We start from the raw sequence: 24,040 nt of genomic DNA, 5'->3' as shown, positions 1-24,040 counted from the left end.
CCCCCATTCACTGCTGGTAGGAATGCAAACTGGTACCTCTACTTTGAAAAACAGTCTGTTCATTTCTTATAAAACTAAACATATTCTTACCATTAGCAATTGTGCTCTTTGGTATTTATCCAAAGGAGTTGAAAATTTATGTCCACACAAAAACCTGCACATGCATATTCATAGCAGCTTTAATCATAATGGCCAAAGTTTGAATCAACCAAGACATCCTTCAGTAGGTGAATGAATAAATAAACTGTGGTATATCCAGACAATTGAATCTATTCAGAGCTATAAAGAAATGAGCTATCAAGCCATGAAAAGAACACAAAGAATCTTAAAGGCATATTACTAAGTGAAAGAAGCCAATCTGTAAAGGCTACATATTGTATGATTCTAATGATATGACATTCTGGAAAAGGCAAAACTATGGAGAGAATAAAAAGATCAGTGGTTGTCAGGGATTGTGGGGCTTGGGGTGGTGGACATGGGTAAGGTCTGAATAGGCAAAGCACAGAGGATTTTGGGGGGCATTGAAAATACTCTGTGTGGTATTATAATGATGGATATATGTCGTTATATATTTGTAATAACCCATAGCATGTATAACACCAAGAGTGAAACTTAATGTAAGACTTTGGGTGATAATGATAGGTCAGTGTAGGTTCATCAACTGAAATGTACCTACTCTAGTGCCAGATATTGATAATGCAGGAGCTATGCATGTGTTGGGGCAGAGAGTCTATGGGAAATCTCTGTACCTTCCCCTCAATTTTGCTGCAAACCTAAAACTGCTCTAAAAGAAACCCTAAGGTGTTTGAATACAAAAAATATTGAATCAATGGACAAATAGGCTGCCATCAATAAAAATATAGACTATATTCTTGGGTAAGTTCAAATGAAATATCCAAGGAAAAGGTAAAAAGCTGTATATACTTTGGAATTTACTGAAGAGGTTATAGGTGGAAAAAGAACAAAAATAGTCCAAGAAAAGAAGGAATTACCTGTTTTAAGTAAAGGGAATAGAGATGACATCTCTAAAAATGGAATTAATAATAAATTTTTATTAAATATAAAAAAAAAGAACAGGGATGAGGTCTTCTCACTCATGATTCCCAGCACTTACGAAGTCACCTGGCATTTGTTAGGTAAAACCTTAATGCTGCCAGTGACCACAGGGAGAGCCCACTGGATAAGTAGCCCATGTGGAGAAAAGCAGTCCAGAGCCGGAGGATTAAGAGGCAGCCCTCAAGAGCCAGCCCTGAACTCATTGATGCATGAACGTAATCAATCCTCAACTTGCTTTTACATAAACCAGTGAATTCTTTTTTAGCCTGAAATAGTTTGAGTCAGGCACCTGAGCTTACGGCTGAAAACCACCAGTACCAATCAACAAACTAAAACAGCTGGCTTGTTCTGCTCAGGGGTGTCCTCATGCTGGCGAGCTACTTACATTGAATGTAAACAAAGATAAATAGTTCCTTTGCTTTATCTTTGTGCACTTTTCCAGAATCAGACTCTGCCTGGTACTAGCGATCTTCTCCCTTGCACTCGACTGCTGTCTCCTGTTTCTTTCACAGCTGCACTTGAGAGCAGCGCTAATCCCAGCTTTTTAGTCTCACACATGGCGTAATCATGCCGTTTCTTACCTCCTTTTTACATAATCTCTGAAAAGCTTTCTGCACTGTTAGCACTGAGCCAACCCAATCTCTACAATTTTTATATTTCTGAACTACAATTTTTGAGGCTACAATAAAGCATGCTGCACAGCTTTTTTTTTTTTTTAATGTTTATTTATTTACTTAGAGCATGCCCACGAGTAGGGAAGAGGGGCAGAGAGAGGAGGAAATCCAAGCAGGCTCCGTGCTCTGGGCGGAGCCAGAGGCAGGGCTCCATCTCACCAACCCTGAGATCATGATCTGAGCCAAAATCAATAGCTCAACCAACGGAGCCACCTAGGCGCCCCCATGCTGTGCAGCTTTTTAAAGAAGATGTGAATATCTGAGACTACCATTCACGGGAATTAAAAAACGACGGTGCAAATTCAAGCACACTGTACTGTACATGGCAGGAGGAGGCTCCCAGGAACCCAGATGGGCTGGGCATCTTTTCCTCATATCAAGGATCATTGTTTCATCATATATGACCCTGGCACCGATTTAAGTCTAATTTTAAAGGTATGCTTTAAAAATTTCAACCATTTAATGTGAAATTCAAAAATATGTACATAATATACATTCTTAGAAACTACATGCAATATAAAAAATCCAGCCCCCAAAAGAATATAGATCAGAGAAATAGAAATACAAATGGTTAACAAATATGTGATAAGGTGCTAGATAGATCTCAGTCATGGTGAAAGAGATGCATATTAAAATAACAATGCTATACCATGTTTACTACCAGGTGGGCCAAGCTCACAGACATGCACCCTCACATACATGCTGCTGGTAAGAGCACAGGCTGACACAACCTTTTTGGACGGCATTTTCATCGTATCCATCTGAATTTCAAATATATTTACTTGTTGACCCAGCAATTCCATCTCTAGAAATTTGCCTTATAGATACATAAGCATGCAAGGTTATTATTACAAAGTTATTTATGATAGCAGTGTTTATAATACTGAAAAAGCTAAAATTATTGTAATCATAATTCAATAAATGGTTAAATATACCACATAGAACATTCATACCATGACATAGTTCTATGACGTGGACAGATTGTTTAGTGGAGAAAGCTGATTATAAGATTGTGCGTATATGTGTGTGTAAGCTCATTTGTGGGATTTGTGAAAAAAAACTGTAATGCGCAAACAAACTGATGCGGCTTCTGGGAAGTGGAATTTGAGAAGAAAAAACGGTAATTTTTAAAAATTTCCCAACTACTTCTATTTATAGAATATATACTAGTTTTATAATACATTTTTGATTTCAGTCACAATTGTGCATTACTACACACTCCATAATATAATAGAAAACACATTTATCCTCTGCTATAAAATTAAACAGTAATTAAAGCTTATACGCCACTGTCATAGTAGGTGGTATTTTAAGATGATAATTAAAGTAGGAGAGCAGAGTAAACAAAAGCATATAAAAGTGAAATTTAAAGGTTAGTGACTTTTTAATTTAATACAAATACTAATATAAATGAACCCCTGAATTCTATTTTATTCTACTGCATGGAATTATATTTTAACTGGCCAACAGCGAAATGTCTTGTCTTCAAGTTTACATTTTCTCCTGCTGCTCTTCCACTGCCATTTTGGTAGGGCAGTAGGAAATATTTTGCAGGACCAGGGATACAGAATTTTCTCAACTTGCTATCCCCGCCCTAGAAAAAGCCAGGTTCTTCGGACTTATGGCTAGGGCCTCTGGTACAATGGTGTGCCCATAGAGGAAGGCAACATGTGTTATAGTTAGGGCAGTTATTCTCTCCCTGTTTTGTTATGCAAAGCAGTGAGGAGGGTGGGAGATGCTAAAATTTGCCTATGATTACAAGGTTGAACTAAGCGTTCCCAGCTATATTCCTGGGAGGCAACTGGGTATATAACATAGGAAAGAAAGAGCAGGAAACACTTAGATACTGCAGAGAAATTGCTAGATCAACCATATCAAGGCCTTGCTAAATGGGGCTGGGCTTAGCAATTACGTATTAAAGTGTTTCCACGTCTGTCTTCCTCTCACTTAAAGTTCCTGGGGTACAACTAGCATAATGACTGGCATATAGTGGGCACTCACTAAACACAGATTTAAATAAATGGATTCATCAATGAATGAATGCCCAAGACAAATGAAAGACTCAAGAGAGAGTTTCACAAACTTCCTAAATGAGAGGGGTAAAAATATACAGGTGAAATGAATGAGGGAGGATGGCAGAAAAGCATGCCAGGAAGAGTTAAAGTGGCAATCTTGAGCCGTCTCAATGGTGTTGGAGGACTTACTATCCTTGAGTAACCTAGGATAACCCAGAGAAATACACAGTTGAAATCAGATACCTTAAAGCTAAGATGGAGTATGCTCAGATTTCCCCCAAATAAAGGGAATCCCAGCATTCCTACTAAAGGAGAATTTTGGTAAAACTCAGAGTTTACATAAAATAATCCACACCATTTGTCTGTTTAGATTCTAGTATTCCATACCAATTATGGCTTCTATACCATCTACTTTCCCAAGCAACTGAGCCCCAATTCAACCCCAGAGGCAAATAATACTTAGAGAAACTTCAGGACATCCAGGCACATCCCGGAGCAGAGCTACTACTGCCACTATTATTAAATATGAATACTCAATATTCAAATATGAATACTTTTTTTTAGAATATATGTTGAGAAATATTCTTTTTTTTTTTTTACAGATTTCATTTTTAAGTAATCTCTATACCCAGCATGGGGCTCAAACTCACAACCCCCAGAATTGCACATTCTACTGACTGAACCAATCAGGTGTCCCATAAATATGAATTCTTTTATCATTACCATTACCATCATCACCATAACCACCACCATTAACTTAGAGTGAAATCATCCCATAGTAAATCATACCCCTGGACCTCAGGGTCCAGTACCCTGACCAGTCAGGGTGTGCCTCTTCCTTTCCTTCTTTGGATGGTAGCCAGGAGAGAAGTGGGCAGAGTGAGGTGAAATGGTCCCTGTCGTTATATCTCTATCACTAAATCTATGTTTTTATTATTAGAAATAAACTAGAGAAACTTTTAGAATTGAGAGAAGACCTTCTAGAACCAGACCTATTCTGGAACTTCAGAAACACAGTCTGGGACTTAATACCTCCAGGATTTTTCTTTCCACTCATTCCATCTCTCATGTTTACTTCCTTCTGCCTCCCTTCACTCTCTCCTATAACAGATGGGCCTTTTCCACTGGCAGAAAACATATCTGCCAGCAGCCTTGGGCTTATACCATTCCAGTTATCTTTCCCAGAGGAGGAGATATTTTCTCAGCTTCATTTTGGATTTTTCCAAGGAAGACTCTGAGTGACTTGAGTCTTTACCTATCTCTGGGCCAATCATTATAGTCAAGAAGAGAGTTTTCCCTGGTCCTGTGTATGCTGCATGCCCACTTTTCGGCTGGAGAGTAGGGTCCTACAACTGGCAGCTCCAGGAAAATCATATGGGATGCACAGTGGGGGTGACGCTCTTTCAGGAAGAAGGCGAAGATATTACTTAAAGAAAAGAGATGCTTCAAATGTTCACAAAAGATCGATCAAACATAGCTAGCTTGATGGGAAACTAGCTAATTAGATGAGGTCACATGTGTTAATAATTATTAACAGGTCTAATATATGTTCTCATTATGTTTTTCCAAAAGATTTATTTTTGCTATTCTCTCCTGTGCAATTATTCAAATGTCTTGTAAAACTGTCATATACCAAAAAAGAAAAATCTGTTGATATCTTAATTAGAACTGATGACACCTAGAAGTGATTTGAAAAGAGCAGACATTTTTACAGTAGACTTCCCGTCCAAGTCCATAACATATCTTTCCACTTATTCAACCTTGTTGCAATCTCCTAAAAATTTTTGTAGGTCTTTTATGTAACATAGGTGGAGATTATTAGCATAATAACTGATACGAGAACAGTCTTTGATTAGGAAAATATCTTAATAAAATAGAGGTAGGGTTGCCATGTACTGCTGCGCAATCTGTGCACTACACAAGTGCCGGAAGCCCTGGTTACGTGGACTGCAATGTGAGGCCCCTGGAGCTATGCAATGAAGCAGCTCTGGGAAAAGGTAAGAATATTGACAGGAGCCAAAGCGGTGAGAGGAATGGCTAAGCTTCTCTGCATGAGAATATAAGAAAAATTTTATTTAGTTCTTGAGAGAGAAAAGAATATGAGAAAAGAATATGGATCAGAAAGGTAGCCAAAGAGAAGTTTATGTGATGGATAGTACATGGGTGAAGAGGCCAGTGAGAAAGTCTTGGTAGTGAGACATTTACAACAGGAACGTTCCAAATGTTCAGTTGTTTGAAGTGGGACCGCAGGCTTCTATCTGCAGTAAAATTTCTGCTCCTCGACACAACCTTTTATCTCAAAACTACTTTGGGATGGGAGAGGGGAACAGAGAAGGTACTATGCCCTGGCTTGTATTAAAGTCACAGCAGAGATAAAGGAAAAGACACAAATATTGCAGAGAATAGAAATATTCAGGGCATGGAAATGGGAGATTTGAGCCAATCATACCTGGAACTCAGGATTCCAGATGGAGAGCGTTCCTGCTGATGCCTGAATTGCATTTATAAGGACTCCATACCACTCTTAGTAGCGTTCTGCAAATTACTTTGTGGTTTTTTTTCTCTTTTCCCTCTAAATGGGGCCCTATTTTCCTGCCAGTTTTTACAGGTTACAGAAATCTGTATCACTGTCTCTATCATCTATCTATCTATCTATCTATCTATCTATCTATCTATCTATCTATCATCTATCTAAAGATATATAAAATATATTGAACATATAACATATATATGAAATAAAGAATACTAAAAAGATGCATTAAGCCTTCTGGTGCCTTTTATTCCTTCCTACTGACCTGGCTTTTATCGGGTATCATTTCCCTTTAGACCAAAGAGTTTCTTTTGGCATTCCTTGTGGTTTAGGTCTGCTGTCAACAAATTCTATCTTTTATCTATCTGAAAATGTCTTTGTTTTGTATTTCTTTTTAAGGAATCATTAGGGTATATTATAGGTTGACTTTTTTTTCTTTTGGCACTTTAAAGATGTTGTAGTTTGACTACAATATACACATGTGTGTTCTCCTCGTGTTAATCTTGTCATTTGCTGAGCTTCTTGGTTCTGTGAGTTGATGTCTTTAAAAACATTTTGGAAAATTACTGGAGAAATCCCCACTCTTTCTCTTTCTTGGGCTCCAATTACATGTTTTATATCAGTGGTATTGTTCCAGAGGTCTTAGATGTTGTAATCTGTTTTTATTTTTATCTCTCTCTTCTCTTTGTGTTTTAGTTTCGGTAATGTCTATTGACCCAAATGTTTTCAAGTTCAGTGATTATTTTCTCCACTGTGTCCACGCTGCTTTTAAGCCCATGAAATGAATCGTTTGTAGCTTTTAAGCTCATGGAATGAATTCACTTTTAGCATATCATTTGATTTAAAAATTTTTCTATCTCTTTGTTGAAATTCTCCATTTGTTCACATATGTCGTAGACATATGTATGTATATGGGAAATATGGTATGCACACACACACGCACACACACACACACACACCAGAGGCCTCTCTGGTTTGCTTAAGATGACAATGCATTTGCTATCAGTGAGAAAGGACAGCACTCAGACCCAAGGACATCCAACTGGATTGCCAAACCCATAGAGAAAATGCTTTAAGTCAATATGAAGGAAACGTTATTTTCTCTCTCTCTCTCTCTCTCTTTTTTTTTTTTTTTACTGTTTGAGAGAGAGCAAGAGCATGCATGAGCAAGGGAGGATCAGAGAGAGAAGGAGACAGAGGATCTGAAGTGGGCTCTGCACTGACAGCAGAGAGCCTGAGGCTGGGCTTGGGCCTTGAACCCACAATGTGAGATTATGACCCAAGCTGAAATCGGACACTTAACCAATCGAGCCACTCAGGTGCCCCAGAAAATGCGATTTTCAAATAAAAAAACCAAAATCTTTTTTTCCTCTCATTGGTACTTATCACCATGAGATCATAGAGAGGCATTGTGGCTGAGTGTTTCAGTGGATAGAGTTTGCATTCAGGCAAACTAGAGTTGAATTCCTTGCTCTGTGGCTTATAAACTCTTTAGTTTTGAGCAAGTTCAATATTCCTCAGTTCTTCATGTGTAAAATACCTTCTTCATACTTGTTGAAAGGATAAATTAACAAAACTCTTCCCTGAGTAAGGCAATCCAAAAGATTGGGCTCACCAGGAATCACACTTGCCATAAACAATAACCCATTCAGAAAAGGGAGGGTTTTATCAAGTCTATTTGACTTCAGAAGACCCTAGAAATTGTATTGAAATTCCTGGTTCCTGCATATGCACTTCAGAGAAGTTTTTCAAGGCTATGAAAGGGCCCAAAGGCTTTTCAGGCTTTCTCAAGGCTTTCGGGGCCCAAAGGAATGGGAAATTAATTGCATGGACACACAGAAGTGGAACTTTTTGAACACTTCCTTCATTCCACGAATGAGAATTGAGAATCACTGTGAGTCTTGCCTAAAGATATCAGATCGATACTGCTTTAGGCAAAACTGTAAATGAAAAGGTCATCAAGACGATCAGCAAAGTATATATTAATTTATCTTTGTACATAGCAAGGTTCATTCTTTCCTGCAAAACAAGTCTAATACTATGGTAAAAAATGCTAAAGAATCAGGGAGACAGTATTTCCTGATACTACTTCACCAATATAGAATAATTAGAACTATGCCTCTTTGTTTCATAAAGGTTTTCAAAAGAAGCATTTGAAAGAATGTAGAGTATGTCCTCACTGGTAAAGGAGGAGTTAGTCATTTTATAAAATGCTTAAAAACCACTTTATTTTTAGAATGTTCCCTTCTGTCATTGACATCTTAATGTACTGTAATTTTGAAATGTTTGCATGTTGAGTGAGCATAGCACAAGCACTTTGCAGCAGTGAGAATAATTGCTACTTAAATGTGCTATAAATCGATATATAATGCAAGGATGCACAATAATGGCTTGGAACATTTACTATACTTTAATAGTAATAAAAAAATAGTTTAAAAAATCCAAAATACTGAACAGAATACTCGCTGTAGGTATATTCTCTAGTCCTTTATTCATTAACTATTTGTTAAAGTGATACTCAAAACAGTGAAATCCATGATTTTAAAGCTGTGTATATGTAAACTTCACACGTTTTAAAGAATCACAAGGAGGATATAATTGCATATGTAGAAACATGAATTAAAATGTAAAGTAAAGGGGCACCTGGCAGGCTCAGTTGGGGAGTGGGGGGGGGGGACATGCAACTTTTGATCTCAGAGTCCTGGGTTCGAGCCCCACACTGGGTGTAGAATTATTTAAAAATAAAAAAAATCTTGGGGCACGTGGGGATTCAGTCAGTTGAGTGTCTGATTTTGGCTCAGGTCATGATTTCACGGTCTGTGAGTTCTAGCCCCGCATCGGGCTCTGTGCTGACAGCTCAGAGCCTGGAGCCTGCTTTGAATTCTGTGTCTCCCTCTCTCTCTGCCCCTCCCCTGCTCATGCTCTGTCTCTCTGTTAAAAATAAATAAACATTAAAAAAATTTTTTTAATTAAAAACAATTTAAAAATCTTAAGAGGTAAAGGAAAAATAAATCATATTGTCTCTAAACTTAAACATTTCTGCATATCTTTAAAAACAACAATTTTGTGCACAGTTGAAAACTTTCTAATAGAACAGGTAAGTGCAAAAATACTGCAAGTAAAAAAGTTTTCTTAATATTTAAGACCTGATTAGAACAAGGAAGTTTCAAAAATTGGAGGGAAAAGTGGATAGTGTTAGATGAGAGGATTTTTCCTGAATTCAAAGTCCAAAGCTTAGTTATTTGTGGAAAAAGTTTAGAAAATTTTAAAATAAATACACCTTTTCAGGATGCCTGGGTGGTTCAGCTGGTTAAGTGTCCTATGGTAGAGCCCCTCCCTAAGGAACATGGTGGGGGCCTCCTCAGAACAAAGGAAGGCATCGTGGCCCAATCAACTCCTATACACATATGCATAGTTTTGACATGACTCTGTAACCTGGACTGTGTCCAATCAGACTGTATATAAAGCCTCGGTGTCCTGTCTCTCTGTGCGAGAATTCTGCTATATTTCGTGGGGGCTCATCCAGGATTTGGAGATGGCACGTTTCCACCTCTTTTGTCATTGGGGTGCGAGCCTCCAAGAGCTGGGAGAAGCAACCTTGCCTGGCACCAGCTGCTGCCTGGCACCAGCAGTTTATAGACTAGCCCCTCCCAGGGGCGCCTGGGTGGCGCAGTCGGTTAAGCGTCCAACTTCAGCCAGGTCACGATCTCACGGTCTGTGAGTTCGAGCCCCGCGTCGGGCTCTGGGCTGATGGCTCAGAGCCTGGAGCCTGTTTCCGATTCTGTGTCTCCCTCTCTCTCTGCCCCTCCTCCGTTCATGCTCTGTCTCTCTCTGTCCCAAAAATAAATAAACGTTGAAAAAAAAAAAAAGTACCTTTAGACTAGCCCCTCCCAGCCTGCAGGGCAAGGACCCCGTGTGTACCAACGGAACCCATGAGGCCCAGGAACCAGCTCAGGTAGCACCGCTGGTCAGACTGGTAAGAACCTGGGTTTATTTTGGTAGACCTGCCCCTAAGAGGCAGAAGAGGAACCTGATCACCTCCCAGAGTTGCCTGAGTAGTTCCATAAAGAACGAAACTGCAATTCCAAGGCGCTGGGTGCTGGGCAGCAGGTTGGAGTCACTGTGTGACTGTGTGTGAATGAGACAGACAGCAGAAAGGTTCCGACCTGACCGATGGGCCTAAGCAAGTGTTGAGTCCCTTTCCATGGTTCCGTGGCAACCTCACACGGCTTAAGGCAGTGTCAGACTTCTTCAGGAGTCTGATCTGGGTCAGAGCTTGATACTGAACCCACCAATGCTAAGAGGTGCCTGAAATATCTCCTGGAGGATGGAGAGTGCTGGCCTCCTGAGGGAGGTATTCAGTACAGTACTATCTTACAGTTAGATCTATATTGTAGAAGAGAGGGTAAATGGTCAGAAGTTCCTTATGTGCAGGTCTTCTTTGCCTTAAAGGGGCCAAGACAGGCAAGTACTTGCAAACTCACCCACTGAGGCCTCTCCTCAGGAAAAGCCACCTGTTAGACCCTCATGCCCTCCTTATCCAGGATTGCCAGGGACAAAAAAAATTCTCCCCTTAAAGTCAAGGCATGTTCAATGTATCTATTGACTGAAAAGCCTCATGGGGGATTTAGCCCCATAAAAGTTTCATTTTCCTTGCAAGATTCTAAGCAAATAAATAGAACCTGGGCAAATTTTCAGACAATCCTGATTAATATACAGAAGTGTTCCAAAACCCAACCCAGATTGTGAAAAAAAAAAAAAAAAAAGAGAGGTAAAAAAAGGTGTCCCCCCCTTTTGTCAGCCCAAAAATATGGGGAAAAAATATGATTTTAACCAAAAGGGCAGGACAGCAGGACAGCACACCCCTTTAAGTTGTTTTACTTAAGTCTTGAAATTGCCCCTCCTTTGATCCAAAAGCTGGGGAGATGGTGATGATGTCCTCACTGCCAGCCTCCAAATGCTCCACATTTGTGTTGTTTCTGTTTAGCAAAGGAATGGATGCCTGTGCCATATAAGGGACAGATGACCATGATATATAAAGGGCTTTTACTGGAGTACATAGGAGCCATTTTGCTACACTTAGCCCAGTGTATGCCAATTTGTAACAACCTAGATACTCTACAATGGATATCCACGTGACTGGAGCATATTTACGTGGCACTGCTGAAAAAGGCAAGGGAACAGACCTTGACTTTGGCCCTTTTAGCCCCCTTGATGGTCAATTTCATCTTTACCAAAAAATGGTTTTTGCTAGCCTTTTAAAGTATATTTGTAAAGATGATTACTGTTGGGCCAAAATAAAATTAGTGCATCCTTCTACAACCAGGGAAATCTTGCTTGGCCACAGTCAATACCCCCAAAGTCCCGCAGGCAGAAAACAGAGGGATAGGGGAAATCAGCAAAGACAAGGTCAGCTCTCAGAGGTAGGGTAAAGCCTGGATAAGAACAAATGCCCCCCGCATCTCTCAAGACTGACAAACCTTTTGGCTGCCAGTCCAACAGCCAGCCAAAACGCAGGGCCAGGAGATGAGGTTTCTCCTGGCTAGCTATGGAAAATTAAGATAAGTGATGCCTCTTCCTCTTTTTGCCTATAGACGGGCAATTCCCCAACTAAGTCCAATACTCCTTTGGGGTGCATTCTGAAAAACTGGGAGTTTTGATCCATAAACTCTAACAAAAAAAAAAACACCCCAACTCACTAATTATGATGGGGCTGGAGGTCCTATAGGGAACTTCCCGTTTCCTATTGGGGCCCAGGTAATTCCATCCCAAGATCGTCATTGGGACTATGACCATCCCATTGAGAAATGGTATTGCCAACACTTCTAAGCTTGTACTTTAGAGAAGTTAAGGAAGTCCAAGGTTAAGCCCTTAAATTATGCTAAATTAGCCACTATTTTATAAACACAGAATGAGAGCCCAATGGCCTTCCTGGAGAGGTTGAGGGAGCCTCTCATTAAATATATGGCTATCTCCCCTGACACCCCTAAGGCTGAGGACAAATCTTTCACTCAATCAGCCCTAGATATTCAGAGGAAATGCAAAGATTGGCTGTTGGCCTGGAAGGAACCCTGGAGCTGTTCTTACAAACTGCCAATTGGGTATATTACAACCAAGATAAAAACAAGCAAACAAAACAAACAAACAAAAACAGGAAAGGAGGCTTAAGAAAAATCTGAGTCTTTAGTTATGCACTACGTCAGACCAGGCTTCCCGAGGTCCTGGCACCAAATGCCACTTATGTGGCCAGTCAGGGACTGGAAGCGAGATTGCCCTCAGAAGGGACAACAGAAGTCCCTTGTGTGGAGACAATCACTGCAAGTCTGAATGCCCTCGGGGACCTCTGTCTGTGAGGGCTCAGATAACCACTGCCCTGAAAGGGACTGATGGGGTCTGGGGCTTTTCGGGGTGGATCCCGGGAACCCACTGTCTATTGGAAGCCTGGAGCCTCAGGTAACTCTGGAAAACTCAGGTAACTAAAAAGCTGGTTCATTTCCTCCTTGATAATGGAGTCACTTTCTCTGTCCTCCTTTCCACTCCAGGCCAACTATCCAAACGCAGCATGACGATTAGAGGCTTCTCTGGAAAACTTATAACTAAATTTTTCTCTCAGCCCCTGGGATGTATATGGGGAAAACTAATTTTTTCTTATTCTTTCTTGATAAAACCAGAAAGCCTTACTCCCTTGCTAGGAAGGGACATTATAACTGAATTACAGACTATAGTGCTACTAACTCCAGAACAGATAAACAATTGTGTGAGTTTTGGGGAATTACTGGATATTATATGCTATAGATACTGGGGTTCAGGAAAATAGCTTGCCCACTACATCAATTATTAAAGGAGACTCAATCCCACCTACTCTCTCAAGGAAATAAACTGGGGTCTTACTCATGGACACTGTCTAGCCCTCAGGATGGTTACAAACAGAGCAGGGCAATTACTATTACCTAGCTCACAGAGCTAAAAGATCATTAAAGCACTGCATCAGGCCTTTCATTTAGGGAGGGATAGAACTTATCAAATGGCCCAAAGGAGGTTTACCAGGAAAAATTTGTTAAGGACAGTTCAGCAAGTAGTATCAGCTTGTGAAGTATGTCTTAGAAACAATCCTCTCAACCACAAACTTGCTCTTCTAGGCAATCAAGGAACTGGAGGCTATCCAGGGAAGACTGACCATTAGGTTTCACTCATATGCCAAGATCAAAGGAATTCCAACATCTGTTGGTATGAGTTGATACTTTTATTAACTGGGTAGAGGTCTTCCCCTTTAAAAGAAATGGAAAAGGCACAAGAAGTAATAAAATCTCTGCTTTATAAAATAATGCCCAGGTTCAGCTTACCTAAAAATTTGCAAATTAATAATGGTAAACGGCCGCCTTGACTCTTTCTCTGTTAAGACTCCCAGCTCCTGAAAAAGTTTTACACCTCGAAATAAAGCAAACTGGCTGCTTATGCTCAGCAAAACTCTAACACCTCACAAGCATTAGATGCTTAATAAAAAATTAAATATAGTTAGGACCGGACTCTTGGAGAAGAGAGCCGCCATCGATTACTTACTGCTCCTCCATCACCTGGGTTATGAGAGATCCCCTGACATGTGTTTCAATCTAACTGATAATTCTCACAGAGTCTTAGAACTGATAGATGACATCTGGGCATAACTGGACAAAGTCAGGGTGTCCCCTGGATTGTTTCACTGGTTTGGGAACTGGGGGGGACATTATCTTTAGATACCATCTTGTTGGTCAGTATAATCTTCACTTTGTGTTTTTCTGTGTCTGCCGATGTGGGCGCCACCTCATGCCAGCCTGCCTGCCTGTAGAACCATGCCGTGGGCCGTATCAACCAACCCTTGGGTAGACTCTAACTGCCGTACCCCCCACACTGTCCCTTATCAGCTTGAAGAAGCCAGAACAGTCATCATCCCTGTTCCCTAACGGCAGTTAGGCGCCCTGTTCCAGGGGGAGGAATGAATAGGGAAAGGGTTAACATTAGGCAGGGAGAGATAAGGGACCTTCAGGGAGGCAGACTGCAGCTGCAAGTGGGAGGCTGAAGAAGCAGATGAGGTTCTCCTCTTCTAAAATCCTTTATGGGTGCCCTCCCCCATTTATCAAGGGCATAAGAGGGGATCTAAATGAGATAGGCAATGTAACCCTAAGGCAATAGATGTGGGTCCTCAGCTCTACCCTAAGCACTTTACACCACTGGGTTAGGGAGCGATTACCTGTGAGTCTGACCACAGACGCTCACCCCTTTGCACCAGAAGATGCTGTATGGGTGAAGGAATGGAATGCCCAACCCCTAAAACTCCTCTGGAGGGGCCCGTTCACTGTCATTTTGTCCATCCCTACTGCAGTAAAGTGGCCAGAGTGGGTCCCTGGATTCACCACAGCAGAGTGCAGCTGGCATCTTTAAACTGGGAGTGCATTCCTGATCCATCAACGCCATGCAAGCTAACCATATGGAAGAAGCATTCTGCAACTCCAGAGGCTCCAGGAGACTGCAGCCCTGCTTTAGTCACTCCGGAAGCTGACTAATCTACGCACGGCAGAAGCTTGAGGAATCGGTGGTACGGAGGAACAAACAGACTGTCCTTCTTTTCTGTATCTGTTTCCTTAATGTGATGCGCTATTACCCCTTGTTTCTCACTGTTATTGTGATTCTTGCTCTACTTTTTGCCATAGGATCGGTAGAGGCCGCCCCAGCAGGCTGGGAGTGTGGTGAGAGGTTTCTGCTAGCACTCATCTTCCTTTTGTGGATAGGATGCCTCGTTGGTATTGGTTGCTTCTAATCTGGAAGCAACCAGATTCTAATGGTCATCATGTGACCCATGTATTTGCATAACCAGGTCAGGCCAGGGAGTCGCTTGGACCTTACTATACCATACACACTTCTCATGCCAGGGAAAGATCCTGGGGACCTGCAGACACAATAAGACCACCTATTCTATCTGCCAATGAGAACATCAATACACTTGCTTCAACCCACACAGCACTCCCCAGTAGAGGAATGTCTAGAGGTCCGGAGTCACCCCAAGACAGGCACCGCCAGTGTGGGTTGACTAATTAACAAAACTCAAATTACCAATCCAAATTGGCCGGTGTCTATATTCTCTGATGTAGGTATAGCCACAGGTGACATATTGCCATACGGTTTGCCACGTGGAGGTCTGACATGGGACCGAGAGTACCAACTCAATGATAAATACATGTGTGAGGGGTCTGGTACGTGTGGTTCCTGGCCCCAGGCACGGGAATTCTTCTGTCTTTATTGGAGCTGTGTCACATGAACCACCTGGCAGACTCCAAAACAGACAAAACAGAACTCCTCCAAAAGGGTGTGGCTGAGTCAAACTACCAATCGGGAACCTGTAGCCCCATTTATTTTACCATCCTTGACCCAGGAGACTCAAAATGAAAAACGGATCACCAGATTGGTAAACTTATCTATGGGCAGGGCACAGACCCAGGAAGCATGTTGGATTTTAAGAGAGTTACTGTCACGTAACCATAAGGCCACAACCCACCAGGTCTTTCAATCCTTTTATGAAGAAATGGATAACGGTCCTCTCCTGCTTCCATCACGACAAAAACTCTGCTTCTAGCCCTAGCAGAGTTTATAGCCCAGACTCTAAAGATCTCTTCTTGGGGCGCCTGGGTGGCGCAGTCGGTTAAGCGTCCGACTTCAGCCAGGTCACGATCTCGCGGTCCGTGAGTTCGAGCCCCGCGTCAGGCTCTGGGCTGATGGCCCAGAGCCTGGAGCCTGCTTCCGATTCTGTGTCTCCCTCTCTCTCTGACCCTCCCCCGTTCATGCTCTGTCTCTCTCTGTCTCAAAAATAAATAAAAACGTTAAAAAAAAATTAAAAAAAAAAAAAAAAGATCTCTTCTTGTTATGTATGCAAAGGAACCAGCATGAGGGGGTGGGGATCAATGGCCATGGAAGGCTAGAGAATTAGATCTCCACAAACCTTATAGTGGAACAGAATACCCCAGTCCTACTACTGGGGTTAGACTCCTCAAAACCTCAATTATTGAAAAAAACTGCCTTGCCCAGTGGGGAAGGAAGTTCACCGTCTCTGTTGGAAGCTTAACATGACTAGACTATAACTCAACCACCCAGGAAACCCAATGTGGGGGTCCCCAGAGAACCTTGAGCCAGATTCCCACCCCTTGTCTAACTTCTTCTCTGAGAGGCCTGGGACAATGTCGACGCAGCCATCAAATGAAGGGCCCCAGGTGGACTATACTGGATATGTGGAAGGACGGCCTGTATAGTACTTCCCTCAGGCCTGTCAGGGTCATGGGTGCTGGAAACTATTTGCCATCTTTCTTCCTGCTCTCACCTACCAGAGAGGAACATTTGGGAGTCCAAGTGTATGGGGACGGGAGACTCAAAGGAAACGACATGCCCTACAATTTGGCAATTGAAAAGATAATGAATGGCCTCCTGAGCATATAATCCAATGTTATGGCCCTGCCACCTGGGCAGAGGATGGGTCCTCGGGCTACCGCATCCCCATTTACATGCTAAACCACATAATCAGACTGCACATAGTTGTAGTAATTATAACCAATAAAACTGTCAGAGCTCTTAACTTACTAGCCAAGCAGGAAACCAAAATGTGCAATGCTATCTGTCAAAATCACTTGGCCTTAGATTACTTACTTGCTTCTGAGGGAGGAGTTTGTAGAAAGTTTAACCTGAGCAATTGCTCTCTATGGATAGATGATGAATAAAAAGTCATGGAGGAGATCACGGATCAAATGAGAAAGGTTGTCATGTCCCAGTCCAGACCTGGAAAGTTGGAACCCTGGGGAGTTATTTGGAGGATGGTTTTTCAACTCTCAGGGGATTCAAAACTCTCATAGGTATTATTTTCTTGATTTGGGGATCCTGCTTAATTCCACCTTGCCTAGTTCCCCTGGTTATATGGTCTATCTCCAACCTCACTGAGGTAATGGTCGAAAGGAAAATGGCCACGCATGTGATGATGTTATGGAAATATAAACCTCTAACCGAGATGATGCTCTTTGACCCAAAAATAGGGGAGTCCGAGCATCAAAGGGGGGGAATGTGGTAGAGCCCCTCCCTAAGGAACGTGGTGGGGGCCTCTTCAGAACAAAGAAAGGCAAAGTGGCCCAATCAACTCCTATACACGTATGCGTAGCTCTGACATGACTCTGTAACCCGGACTGTGTCCAATCAGACTATATGTCACCATACATGGGAGACAAAGAAGTAGAAATTGCATAAAAGGCTACACCCTGCTGTACTCGGGGCTCAGTTTTTCGGGTAAAAACCCACTGAGCCCATGCCAGCATGACAAATAAAGTTGCTTCCTAGACAAAAAAAGCCTTGGTGTCCCATCTGTCTATGTGAGAATCCTGCTACAGTCTCACTCTTGATTTTGACTCAGGTCATGATCTCACAGTCGTGAGATACAGCCTTGCAGTGAGCCCATGACGACAGGCTCCATCACGGGCTCCATTATGCACTGAGCCTACTTAAGAATCTTGTTCTCCCTCTTCCCTCTGTCCTTCTCCTGCTCACGTGTGCTCACTCTCTCGTATGCACACTCTTTAAAATAAAATAAAATAAAATAAATATACCTTTTTTAGGATGGAATTTTATTTCTTTCTCCTACATCCTCCTGGCATCTGGCATATTAGTCTATAATAAGGTAAAAAAACAAATGCTCTTTTATAAATAATGTACAGGAGGTTAATCTAGATAATGCTTGATTATTTTGCAGATGTCTGAGGGTACTCAACATAAAATCTTCCCTGCTTCCACCCTGTGCCTTTGGTCTAGCTGCTCAAGCTGTCACTAAAACTCCAGGCTCCTTCCATCTTTCTGGTCTCATGCTTGGTGTAAAGAGTGTTTTCCTCATGGTAACAAAATAGCTTCCTCAGCTCCAGACATCACATTTGCAAATGACAAAGTCAAAAGACAAACCAGAAAGGACTAAGAACCTCTCCTCATATATATCTTTCTATTAGGAAGAAAAATATTTTCTAGAAGTTCCCCAGCCAATTTCTCTTTTCTCTTGTTTCAATGGCCACAACAACGTCACCTGCCTCCCCTAAGGGAATCACAGCAAAAAGATTTCCACTGAGTTACTTCCATTGAATTAAAAACTCACAATTTGTCCCCTGGGGCTAATGAGGGACTCACCTGTCCTGAGTATTCTGCTATCAAATCTCTGAATAAAATTGGGTTTCTGTTAGGAAGGATAAGGGGCAACATTGTTGTATGGTCAGTAACCAATAGCTCCTACCATACATACCACAGAGACTGGTATAAACACCTGAAGGGCAATTTATTCACTTAGACTGAAAAATATTATTGCCAAGAGAACTAGGCCCTTGAGTTCTCTGGCCAGCATATTATTTCTTTATAGAACAAAAAAAAAGCTTCAAGTGAAGTTAAATTATCATGAAAAAGTGACTAGAATCATACATAGAGGAATAGTTATTTCTCTGTGCTCAGGTTGATTCCTTTGCCTGCAATGCCTTTTCCCTTTTTAAACTCCCACATATCCTTTAAAATTCAGCTTAAGCATTATCCCCTTTAGAAAGCTCTCTTTGTTACCCCCATCTTCTCCACCTGCACTTCCCACCCCCAAGCTGAATAACTTGCTTCTCTTCTGTATTACCATAGTATACTATGTACAAGTGTATCATTACACCTACTCTTTTGTATTGTACTTATCAATTTATATGTCCTCTCCACCAAATGTGAGTTCCTTAAAAGCAGAAACTAGGCTAACTTGTTTTTATAGATTTAGTGGTTAGCACAGAGCTCAATATAAGGATAGATATTTGCAGGGAGGCAGAATAATCACCCCTCTCCCAAAAGATACTAAATTTTAATGCCTGAAACCTGTTGCGATGGTTTTATGTGTCATTTAGGAGAGTGTTTTTGGATGAGATTAACATTTAAATGGGTGAACACAGATTGCTCTCCATAATGTGGGTGGGCCTCATCCAATCAGTTGAAAGCCTGAACAGAACAAAAAGACTAGCCTTCCTGAGCAAGACGGAATTCTCCAGCAGACTGCCTTAAGTCTGCCTTAAGCCTGAACCATCCACTCTGGTCCACACTGCAGATTTTGGACATGACAGCCTTCACAATAAATTATATATATATATACACACATACATATATATATATACATATATACATACACATATACATACATATATATACATATATACATACATATGTACATATATACATATATACATACATACATATGTATGTATATACATACATATATACATATATACATATATATATACATATACATATGTATATATGTATATATGTATGTATATACATACATATATCAGTTCTATTTCTCTGGAACACCCTGGCTAATACACCTGTGAATATATTACCTTACATGGCAAAAGGGAGTTTGCAGGTGTGATTAAATTAATAATCTTAAAATGGGAAGATTATAAGATTATCGGGAATTATTCAGTAGGCCTAATGTAATCTTTGTAAGAGAGAGGCAGAAACGTCAGACTCAGAGAAGAAGATGTAATGACAGAAGCAGAGGTCCACATGACATCATTGCTAGCTGGGGGCCCCAAACCAAGGATAGTATTTAGAAGCCTGAAAAAAACAAGGAAATTATTTTTTCCTAGAGCTTCTAAGGGTCCACAGCCCTGTCAACATGCTGATTTTAGCCAAGGGAGACCCTTTTTTTTATTTCTTACTACCATAACTGTAGGATGATAAATTTATGTTGTTTTAAGTGTGTTTGTGGTAAATCGTTGGAGCAGCAACAGGAAACCAATACAGGGGCAAAGAAAATTTTTTGAGTGGCAAGATGACAAGTATTTGATGCATTAAGCTATTATAATAGTAACTACTATTTAATCATTGCTTGCTACACACTAGGCATTTTTACACAATCTTGATCCAAATAACCAAACCAAGATCAAGATATTATTATACCCATTTATAGATAAGCAAACCAAAATTCAGGAAGATTGAATAATTTTATGAAACTAACATGCTAATAATTGGTATAATAGATATTGGATATGAAGGCACATTACTCTAAATCCCAGTAACCCCAAGATATTCTGAGATATTCAGCTCTAACATAGCACACCAAAGGATGGTTTGAGAGCCTTTAGCCTTCCCCAATATCCTCCAGCACCTCTAAAGCAATTTATTTATTTAAAAAATTTTTTTTAATGTTTATTCATTTTTTGAAAGACAGACACAGTTTGGGTGGCCGGAAGGCAGAGACAGAGGGAGACATAGAATCTGAAGCAGGCTCCAGGCTTTGAGCTGTCAGCACAGAGCCTGATGTGGGTTCAAACTCATGAACCATGAGACCGTGACCTAAGCTGAAGTCGGATCTTTAACCAACTGAGTCACCCAGGTGCCCCATAAAGCAATTTAAATAACAATGAAATTGCAGTGAGATGTAACAGTGTGATTTGCAAATGTAGTTTTCAAGACAGGTTCCCAGCTTCTCATGATGGAAGCACTGTCTTCTATAAGTCCCTTCCATAGGAAGTTCTGAAGCTGCCCAAGCCTGCCTACAGGTTGAGTCCTATCCATAGGCTCCCACTCTCCATGAACTGAGACAACTAAATACTGGGGACCTGGCTTGTCTTTATTGTCATATTTTGTATGTTCATTAACTCTTATCTTTTGAAAATATTAATACAATCAATTAGACCCTATTTAGGGTTTGTTCAGGCAATGAGCTCATCTCTTAAGATGATTTTGTATATCTATCAATGCATCCATTTCATACAGATTTTATAAACTTATAATGAACTGAAACTCTATTTGCAAGCTTATGTGCTTCAACTCACCTTTGCCCAATTTACTGCCTACACAACAACTACATAATGAACACTTATGTCAATGCCCATTTGTTTAGAAAATCTTTTTAATGAGTTAAGACATAAATTTTTTTGTATTATAATATACAAGTTGAAATAATTCATAAAATGTAGAAATTCTGCTAAAAATGTAAATGGACACAACCACAGGTTTCTTGTGGGTTATCACGACTTGGTAGAGAAAGTCCATTAGGAAATATTATACAGTAATAATAATAACTTTTATATATCTATGAATTAAATAGAAAGGCTTGTTTCTTTTCTTTTAAATATTTTTTTAAATTTAAATCCAAGTTAGTTAGCATATAGTGCAACAATGATTTCAGGAGTAGATTCCTTAATGCTCCTTACACATTTAGCTCCTTACCCATCTCCTACAACCCCTCCAGCAATCCTGTTTGTTCTCTGTACTTAAGAGTCTCTTATGTTTTGTCCCTCTCCCTGTTTTTATATTATTTTTGTTTCCCTTATGTTCATCTGTTTTGTATATTAAAGTCCTCATATGAGTGAAGTCATATGATTTTTGTCTTTCTCTAACTTTCCTTAGCATAATACCCTCTAATTCCATCCACGTAGTTGCAAATGGCAAGATTTCATTCCTTTTGATTGCTGAGTAATACTCCATTGTATATATATACCATATCTTCTTTATCCATTCACCCATTGATGGACATTTGGGCTCTTTCCATACTTTGGCTATTGCCGATACTGCGGCTATAAAGATTGGGGTGCATGTGTTCCTTTGAAACAGCACACCTGTATTCCGTGGATAAATGCCTAGTAGTGCAATTGCTGGGTTGTAGGGTAATTCTATTTTGAACTTTTTGAGGACCCTCCATACTGTTTTCCAGAGTGGCTGTACCAGTTTGCATTCCCAACAGCAGTGCAAAAGGGTTCCTCTTTCTCCACATCTTCGCCAACATCTGTTGTTGCCTGAGTTGCTAATGTTAGACATTCTGACAGGTGTGAGGTGGTATCTCATTGTGGTTTTGATTTGTATTTCCCTGATGATGAGTGATGTTGAGCATTTTTTTATGTGTCAGTTGGCCATCTGGATGTCTTCTTTGGAGCAGTGTCTATTCATGTCTTTTGTCCATTTCTTCACTGGATTATTTGTTTTTTGGATGTTGAGTTTGATAAGTTCTTTATAGATTTTGGATACTAACCCTTTATCTGATATGTCATTTGCAAGTATCTTTTCCTGTTCCATCAGTTGCCTTTTAGTTTTGTTGATTGTTTACTTTGCTGTGCAAAAGGTTTTTATTTTGATGAGGTCCCAATAGTTCATTTTTGCTTTTGTTTCCCTTCCCTCCGGAGACGTGTTGAGTAAGAAGTTGCTGCAGCCAAGGTGAAAGAGGTTTTTGCCTGCTTTCTCCTCGAGGATTTTGATGGCTTCCTGTCTTACACTTAGGTCTTTCATCCATTTTGAGTTTATTTTTGTGTATGGTATAAGAAAGTGGTCCAGGTTCATTTTTCTGCATGTCACTGTCCAGTTTTCCCAGCACCAATTGCTGAAGAGACTCTTTTGTCAAAGATTAGTTGGCCATGTTTGTGGGACCATTTCTGGGTTCTCTATTCTGTTCCATTGATCTGAGTGTCTGTTTTTGTGCCAGTACCATACTGTCTTGATGATTACAGCTTTGTAATAAAGTTTGAAGTCTGGGATTGTGATGCCTCCAGATTTGGTTTTCTTTTGCAAGATTGGTTTGGCTATTCGGGGTCTATTCTGATTCCATACAAATTTTAGGATTGTTTGTTCTAGTTCTGTGAAGAATGCTGGTGCTGTTTTGATAGGTATTGCATTGAATATGTAGATTGCTTTGGGTAATATCGACATTTTAACAACATTTGTTCTTCCAGTCCAGGAGCATGGAATATTTTTCCATATATTTGTGTCTCCTTCCATTTTTTTCATAAGCTTTCTACAGTTTTCAGTGTATAAATTTTTCACCCCTTTGGTTAGATTTATTCCTAGGTTTTTTATGGTCTTTGGTGAGAAAGGCTTGTTTCTTTCATTCGCCTCTTTTATAAAGAAAAGTACAATTTGTGTTATTTTTTAATTTTAGAAACTATTAAAACTGCTTTATGCTGGTGCATGAAAGAATTGACTAAATGTAACTATGTGACTAATCGAAGGGTACTTTTTGAGAACATAATAATTAGAAAAGATTGTGGTTAGGACATTTCAAATATGGATAGTTTAGAGTTGGTCTGTATAAAAACCATGTGGTGGTCTTATCACTACTACCCATGACTTTACATTCAGACCATTCTTTTAAAATTTGAGAACTACACAGAGTTTACTTAGTGTACACACACAAAGTACAGGTATCTTTACTAGTCTTTTTGTTAAACATTTTAATTAATTGACTTCAAAATCTTAAGCAGAATAGTAAGAAAATCTGTAATTAAAAGAAGTACCCTTCTTACTATTTGCTGATTACTAATCACAAACACAATTTATAATAGTACATTTTTTTGCAATAAATTAATACAGTGGGGATTTCTTTTAAAGGCTTGTTTGGAATACAAGTTACCTCACACCAGGGTGTGAAACTTCAAAAAACACATAAATAAAAGCCAAAATCCTTTCAATGAACTTTTTGCCTTCTCTCTGCCAGAGAGACTAGACTTTTCCTAGACTTAGTCAACCTAGACTTTTCCTTTTCCCAATTAGGTGCTTTCTGTTATCAAACCATTCACTGGGTCCTGCTCATTCCACATCCTTAGCATTTCCATCTGTGTATCTCCATCCCTAGTGCAGCCAGCTCTCTTAGTTCCGACCACCATCATCTCCTTGCTTGGGTTTACTGCAGTCGCCTTCTAAGCAGTTTCTCAGTTTCTTTGCCTCTGACCTCCACTACCAACCTCCTACCCACAGTCACCATC

General features: G+C 40.3%; 2 long non-coding RNA genes across 2 annotated transcripts in view; one reads left to right on the top strand and one right to left on the bottom strand.

The window, feature by feature from the left end:
* The window catches only part of LOC123592133, a 52,586-nt gene that overhangs the window by 18,430 nt on the left and 10,116 nt on the right, over positions 1-24,040 (bottom strand). The gene's annotated exons all lie outside the window — the stretch shown is intronic.
* Positions 12,595-14,209, top strand: LOC123592136. Its single transcript, XR_006709602.1, has 3 exons — positions 12,595-12,747; positions 13,415-13,502; positions 14,086-14,209. It is a non-coding gene; the product is annotated as an uncharacterized LOC123592136 (long non-coding RNA).

This window comes from Leopardus geoffroyi, chromosome B4 (genome assembly GCF_018350155.1).
Source record: "Leopardus geoffroyi isolate Oge1 chromosome B4, O.geoffroyi_Oge1_pat1.0, whole genome shotgun sequence".
Classification (NCBI taxonomy): Eukaryota; Metazoa; Chordata; class Mammalia; order Carnivora; family Felidae; genus Leopardus; species Leopardus geoffroyi.
The sequence above is the reverse complement of the archived record's forward strand: the minus strand, read 5'-3'. Positions and strand labels throughout refer to the sequence as shown.